This window comes from Neofelis nebulosa, chromosome 4, assembly GCF_028018385.1.
Source record: "Neofelis nebulosa isolate mNeoNeb1 chromosome 4, mNeoNeb1.pri, whole genome shotgun sequence".
NCBI lineage: Eukaryota > Metazoa > Chordata > Mammalia > Carnivora > Felidae > Neofelis > Neofelis nebulosa.
The window spans coordinates 47,296,100-47,303,134 of record NC_080785.1 but is presented as its reverse complement, the minus strand read 5'-3'; positions in this window follow the sequence as shown (position 1 = coordinate 47,303,134).

The window sequence follows — 7,035 nt, the reverse complement described above, 5'->3', positions numbered from 1 at the left end:
ATGCCGAATGTCACTACTCATTGGGAAACTGTAAATCAAAACCACACTGAGATACTATTTCCCACCCAATAGGACGGCTAAACTGAAAACAATAGCCAACAACAAGTGTTAGCCAGGACATGGAGGGATTGGAATTCTTATACATTGCTGGTGGGAGTAATTGCTTTGGTGGAAAGTCTGATAGTGCCTCAAAGAGTCCAATGTTGAGGAGCGCCTGGGTGGTTCAGTCAGTTAAGTGTCAGACTTGATCTCGGCTGAGGTTGTGATCTCTTGGTTTGTGAGACTGAGCCCTGTGTCGGGCTCTGCATTGACAGTGGGTGCCGGCTTGGGATTCTCTCTCTCTCTGCCCCTCACGCTCTCCCTTTCTCTCTCAAAATAAATAAGCTTAAAAAAAAGTCCAATGTCCAGTTGCCATACGACCCAGCGAATTCACTCCAAGGTATGTAGGCAAGAAAATTGAAAGCCTACATTTATACAAAAACTTGTATGCAAATACTCAGAACCCCATTATGCCTAATCGCCAAGAGATGGAATCCCAAATGGCCATCGCTTGGTTGAATGCGTAAACGAAATGGCATATTCTATGATAAAAAGGAATGAAGAACCGACACATGCTACATGGATGAACCCTAAAACATTGTACTAAGTGAAAGAAGCCAGTCACGAAAGGCCCCATGTTGTAGGATTCATTTATGCGAGATGCCCAGAATAGACTAATCTGTAGAGACAGAGAGTAGGTTAGAGGTTTCTGGGGGCTGGGGGAGGGGAATGTGGATACTGACTGCTTGCTGGTGGCCAAGGGGTTTTTTCACGGGTGATGACATGTGTAGAATTCGCTAGTGGTGACAGTCTCACCCTCTGTGACTGAAGCCACTGAACTGGACACTTGAAAAGGGTGAAATTTATGACATGTGAATGAATACCTCTTAATAAGGTTACTTACAAATGAGCCGATGGATAGTTGCTACAGAGTATTTGTCACACGTTTCGGCCACACAATTTGTAAAGCCTATCTGATTATTCTTTGTTTAACCAATAATTATTTGGCAAACCTTCTGTTGGTGCAAGTGGCTCCCAAGTTTTAAAAATAAATAGTTGTGATGACAAACTTCCTTGCATCTCAAAAAGAGAAAAGCTTCAGAGTAAACTAGACCTAGAATGTTTGATCCAGCGCAATGCACGTGATAAGTTCTTTTTTATTTTTTTAAAGTTTGTTTTATTATTTATTTTGAGATAGAGAGAGAGAGAAAGAGAGAGACAGGGTGGGAGGGGCAGAGAGAGAAGGAGAGAGAGAATCCCAACCAGGCTCCATACTGTCAGCAAGCAGCCTGACGCAGTGCTCGAACCCACGAACCGCGAGATCATGACCTGAGCCGAAATCCAGAGTCAGATGCTCAACCAGCTGAGCCACCCAGGTGCCCCAAGTCTTTTAATTCCTATTGGCAGATTGTCTCCTGGAACGGCTGGCCCCGTGCATTCTTGCACAAGCAGTGTGAATACAGTTTCTCTGCCCCGTTATTATTGTCAACAGCTTTGTCAGCCTGATAGTCAAATGGTGGTCTCTCGGAGTTTCACTGGTGTCAGCAGTGTTAGTAGTTAGATTGTGCTTAGTTAGTGGTGTTGGTCATTAGTTTAGTAGTGTTAGCGGTTAATTATGGGCTAGTAGTGTTAGTGGCTAGTTAGCAGTTGGTGTTAGAAGTGACTTCATGGTGGTAGCAGTGGCGGAAGCAGAAGCCAGTTCTCTGAATTTCCATCCCTTTTCTAGAGGCTTCATGCATGGCTGGAAATCTAGTCCTTGTTCCCTCCAGTTGAAACCGGGACCTCAAATTCCTGCCACTTTTCTCGTCTCTGCCACCAAGGGGATCCCTGGACTGGGATTACGGTGATGGTTCCTGGGTCTGGTTCCTTGACTGGCACACCCTTCCCTTCTCAGGGCTCAGGATCCGCATCTGCAGCAGGAAGGAGAGGGTCATTAGGTGATTTTTGAGGGCTCAGAAGGGACATTGAATGAGGGGAGCTGAGAAGAACAATGCTTAACTTGGCCACCAGGTGGCAGAAAAACTGCAGCCGAGAACCCTGGCTGGGCTGACCGCGCTGCCTGTCTGAGGACCTCACTCTGGAATAGGGCGCAGGACTGCCAGGGCCTGGTCTGGGGCACAGTGAGCCTATGGGGCTGGTGGAAGAAGGTGCTTCTGGTCTGGCCAGCATAGGGAGGGCTCTAGTTTTGAGGAGGACGAAGCTGATAAGAAGAGGGAGTGCTAGACAGACAGGAGAGCCGGTGCTCATTGGAGTCTCTCTGCAGGGTTCAGACCAGAAGGAGGTTGCCCCGGGGCCCTGGTTTTGTGCAGGGTGGGAAGGCAGGGATTTCCATCAAACACTGCCCTCACCCACACTGGTCTTCATTCCAGTGAGCTGCTCCTGAGGCCCTGAAAGGAATTTCCTAAAGGGAAGGGGGAACTTTGACTTTTCTCCTGTTGTGGTCAGCCTGTGTTTGCTTACAGTGTGAGGCAGAGGCAAGGACAAAAATGAGGTTCCTTGTCACCAGAAAGCCCTCATGAATGTTGGGGGTGATCTCCAGGGGTGAACTCTAACCTGGATGTAAGAACAGGCATGTGAGACTCAGACTCTCGGGGATGTATGAGCTCAGAGGACAGAGTGTGGATGAGGGCAGGGGCAGTCAGGGAAGTCTTCTTGGGGGAGGGGACTCGGGTTGGTTGTATAGACCTTAGACTAAGTACCACTATCTGCTGAGCAGGAAGCAAGAATGTGGCTGATTTCAGCTTGGGGAGCAATGCTTGAAGGAAGGGTCTGACAGGACAGGAGGGTGGGCATCAGATTCAGGGTATGTTTTCCCCAGGAATGTTCCTGCGTGTTTCTGTTGGGGCTCTTGGCTGCCCATTCATTCACTTGGTAGGTGTTTCTGAAGTACTCGCTTAGGCAGCAGGCACCTTGCTAGAGCCTAGAAAACAGGGGCAAATAACTCCAGAATGTTCCTCCTCAGGAGGTTTCGGGGCTGGTTAGAGAGGATACGACTCAGGACTCCCTACCGCAAACAGCAGGACCCCTCAGGCTGAGTGAAACAGAAACACAATGTAGTCAGGGACATTGGGGAAGCCACCTGTGCCCCGGACGGCAGCCAGTGGCGGTGCCCAGCCCACACCGGGGGATCACTGTGACGAGTTCCCCACTGCACCTCTTTCGGTAGCAGACACAGATGCTCACACCAGTGCTACCGGGGACGGAATGCCAGACACACTATGCGGCTGTCCTGAAAAGCCAAACGCCTCCAGGACCACGCTTGCTAAAAACTCCATTCAACCCGGCACTGGTTTCCTCTGGTTGCTCTCTTCTGAACCTAAGGCCGCAGCCTTGGTCCTGACCCTGCCCACTACCTGCATGGTGGGGAGGCTGGGAGAGCCAGTTTTGACTTCTGCCTTTGGGGAGGGCCCGCAGATCGTGGCCGGCTCCTCAGACATAGGAAGGGCATTCAGAATATGCTGTTTGGCCACAAACATCACAGATGTCCAGTGCTGGGAGGCAATCATGTCACTCAAACAATTGCATAATAATGGTGGCAGGTATACCGGGAGAAAGAAAGGACCAGAAGAACAAATACCTGGAGGACCAAATCTAGTCTGGGGATGTTAAAAAAGAGGGGGGCCTTCCTGGGGAAGTGACACCTAAGCTGAGACTAAAACCATAGGTAGGAGTTGGCCAGATGAAGAAGTGGATAACAATCCAAGGTAAATGAAACAGCCTGTGCAAAGGCCCTGAGGTAGGAAGGAGTGTCACATTTAGGGGGTGAAGCAGAAAGTATACTGCGGCAGGATTATAGTGATGAAAGGGCTTGAGATAAGGAGGAGGTGGGCAGTGCCCAGATCACTCAGAGTCAGGAAAGCCATGTTAAGGAGGTTTTATCCCAAGAGCTGTTGGAAGTATGTGATACAGGGCAAGACTTTTTAAAAATGATCCCTCTGGCTTGTCTGTGAAGACTGAATTTCAGGTAGATTCTTCAGCTGGAAGCGGGGAGAGTGAAAATGGAGGCTGGGATGGGGCGACGGTAGGAAAAATTAGGGCAGATTCAAAAGCTGTTCCACTGAGTGATGGATGAACGTGTGCCATGAGGAGAAGGGAGGTTTCTGGGAAGACTCTGGAATGGGCAGTGGCGGAGAGGAGCACATTTCAGCGGGAAGAGTAGGGGCTCAGTATGGGCTAGGTTTGGGGTGCCTATGAGACATGCGCTTGGGTGCCAAGGAGCAGGCTGGGGCTGAGAAGGGAGCTGGGCTGGATGTTGGGTTCGAGACCTGTTGGAGGAGCAGTGACGCCATGGAGGGGTGGGGGCCAGGAGTGGGACAGGCAGGAGCTCGGAACAGATGGAGCCCCGAGGGGTGGAGGAGTGGTGGAGAGGTGGGAGGAAAGCAAAGTGGATGAGCAGGGGGTCCTGGGGCCAGACAGAGAGGGGTGCGAGGAAGAGAGGGTGGCAGGCGGTATGAGGAGAAGCAGGTCTGGATCTGCAGTGCGGCTCCCAGAGCAGATGTGGCAGGAGAGACACTCTCCACTGCCAGGAAGCAATTGAGGCCTGAGAAAGTAGGGGCAGGCTGTGTAGACATATCCTTTCCTGAGGCTGGTCTGGGAGTGGGAGCATAGTGTGGGGTTCAAGTCATGTGTTTTGTTTTGTTGAAAGCAGGTCCTGGATGGCTCGGGAGTCAGGGAGGAGCGGGGTGGGGAATGTCAGCAGGTCACGGAGCCTCGTCACTGAGAAGGAATGAGAAGGTTCTGGGTCCAGAACCCGGGCAGGGGCGGCTTGGCCAGGGGAAGGGGTGTCTGCTGGCTGTGACATTCACCAGGTCTGCTGGGGGATGGGAGAGGAAGGGGGTGGGGGTCTTGAGGAGAACAAAGAAGGTTGGAAATAGCAGTGGCAGGAGTGGGGACAGCCGGTTGGTAAGAAATACATGAACTTGTCAGGCGGTGTTGATGGCCCAGCTCCAGCCCGATATTGGGAGTTTGGAGTGACACCACTTTCCCTGGGGGGCACTACCAGGCAGAGAGAAGGCAAAGTTGAGCTTATTCAGGTGGGGCTTTGCTCAGACGTCACCGTATTTGCAGACAAGGGCCTGTGCTGGTGACCAGGGGGCCAGCGGGAGAGGCGGCAGTGTGCAGGCGGTGTTGAAGAAGAGATATGGCAGGCCAGGTGGGTGCACTGGAGGGGATGAGTGTGGCTGTTGGTGTGGTTTCTCACCGTGGAATGGGTCCCACGGGAACGGAAGGGCCACGCTACTGGGAGTCCGGAGAAGGACCCTGGAGGGAACGACAGGAAGGGCTCTGTAGCTCGGGCATTGGGGTCCCCCAGCTAAGCCCAGAGCCACCCCCGGCCCCCACCCCTCCATGACATCACTGCTCCTGTGATTACAGAGGGGGCCCAGGTAGGGGTAGGGTGACGCTGAGTGGGGAGCAGGGGACCAGTTGGACAGAGATCCAAGACGAGGTTGCAGGTGCAGAGGCCCCCAGGCAGGTGGCAGGGGGACACCGAAAGATCCAGGCACTTGCTCCCACCCTCTGGAAGCCTAGTGTGTCCAGCCGGGTGGTCCTGTGGTGGATCTCACCCTCCCAACTCTGGGACAGCAGGGTGCCCAGGTCCTGGAACCATTAGGAACAAAACTGCCTGCAGAGGTAGAGCCAGACTCTGGAAACCAAGAAATCACAAACTGCAGGTCATGTTTGGACTTTTTTTTTTTTTTTTTTTTTTTTTTTTGAGAGTCTGCTCTGTCTCTGCCTTCTGTGTGAATCTCTTGTGTGGCTACTTCTCTTCCTGAGCTCTCCCGCTCTGTGTCTCTGTGCCTTCTCCCCTCTTCCCACCTCCTCTCTCTCTCTATCTCTCTGGCTCTCCCTCTCCCTATCTCTCTCTCTCTGTCCTTATCGGTCTGTTTCTCTCTGTTTCCATCTCTCTCTGCCTTTCCTTCTCTCTTCGGGGCTCCAGCTGTGGGAAGTGGTGGGATGGTGCATCGGGTAGCTGGCCTGTCTCTATGACACTGGACATCTAGGTCCCGGGGCCGAGGTGGTGGAACTTTCACTTGTGTCCGGATGGCCAGCTGCCTGCATCTGTCAGAATTCTTCGCTAGTCCCCTCTGCCCAGCCCCCACGGCCGCTTTTCTCTTTCCTCCCTGTCCTCCCTCCCTTCTAGAGTCAGCGTGCTGTGTGTGTGTGTGCGTGTGGCAGACTGGGGGGGGGGTGACAGGTGTGATGATGCACCCCAAGATCATGAACCTTCCCTGCGGGCATCCCCTGGAGCAGGTCAGGCTGGTGGGACTGACGGGCAGCCGTTTCCCCGCCTTATAAGGATTGCATAAGCAGTGCAGGCCTGTGCACATTCCCATGGTGACGGGGCTGGGAAAGGCTGGCTGCGGTGGCATCGCTGTGGCTGGGCGTGGTGCTGACACGGAGCAGCTCTGGGCTCCCACCCGGCAGATCTCCTCCAGGCAGGGCCCCTCGGGCCTCCCGTGGCCTGGGGAGTCAGGTGGAAGCAAACAGCCCCTGGGCAGCCTCTGGGAAGGCCGAAGGCCTGCTCAGCCTCTCAACTCAGAGGCCAAGACCCCGGGGGGTGGGGGGGGGTGGATGGCCATGGGAGCACAGGTCTGGCTCACCATCTGGCTTAGAACAGGCAGACCTGACTGGGAGTCCTGGCCTCGTCCCCCAGGCCAAGCCCTGACTGTCCACAGCCCAGATCCTTTCTGCAGCCCCTTCCTCAGTCCAAACTGGGCCCACCTGGAGTCCTAACCAAACACAGCCTCAGCCTTCCACCTGGGCCCTGCAGAAGTCTTGATCTTGATCCTGACCCCAGCCTTAGTATTCTGATCTTCTGCACACTCTCCCACCAGGGCTGTGCCCTGGGGATCGAGCGGAACGGAGGGGAGGGTCTGGAGACCTAAGCTCTGCTTCCAGGGGCGTGAGTGTGTGCTGCAAACAGGCCTGTGGGACTCAGGCCAGCAGGGCTATGGGGGTTCAAATGTCAGAGGTCGGTTGGGGGTCAGAGCAATC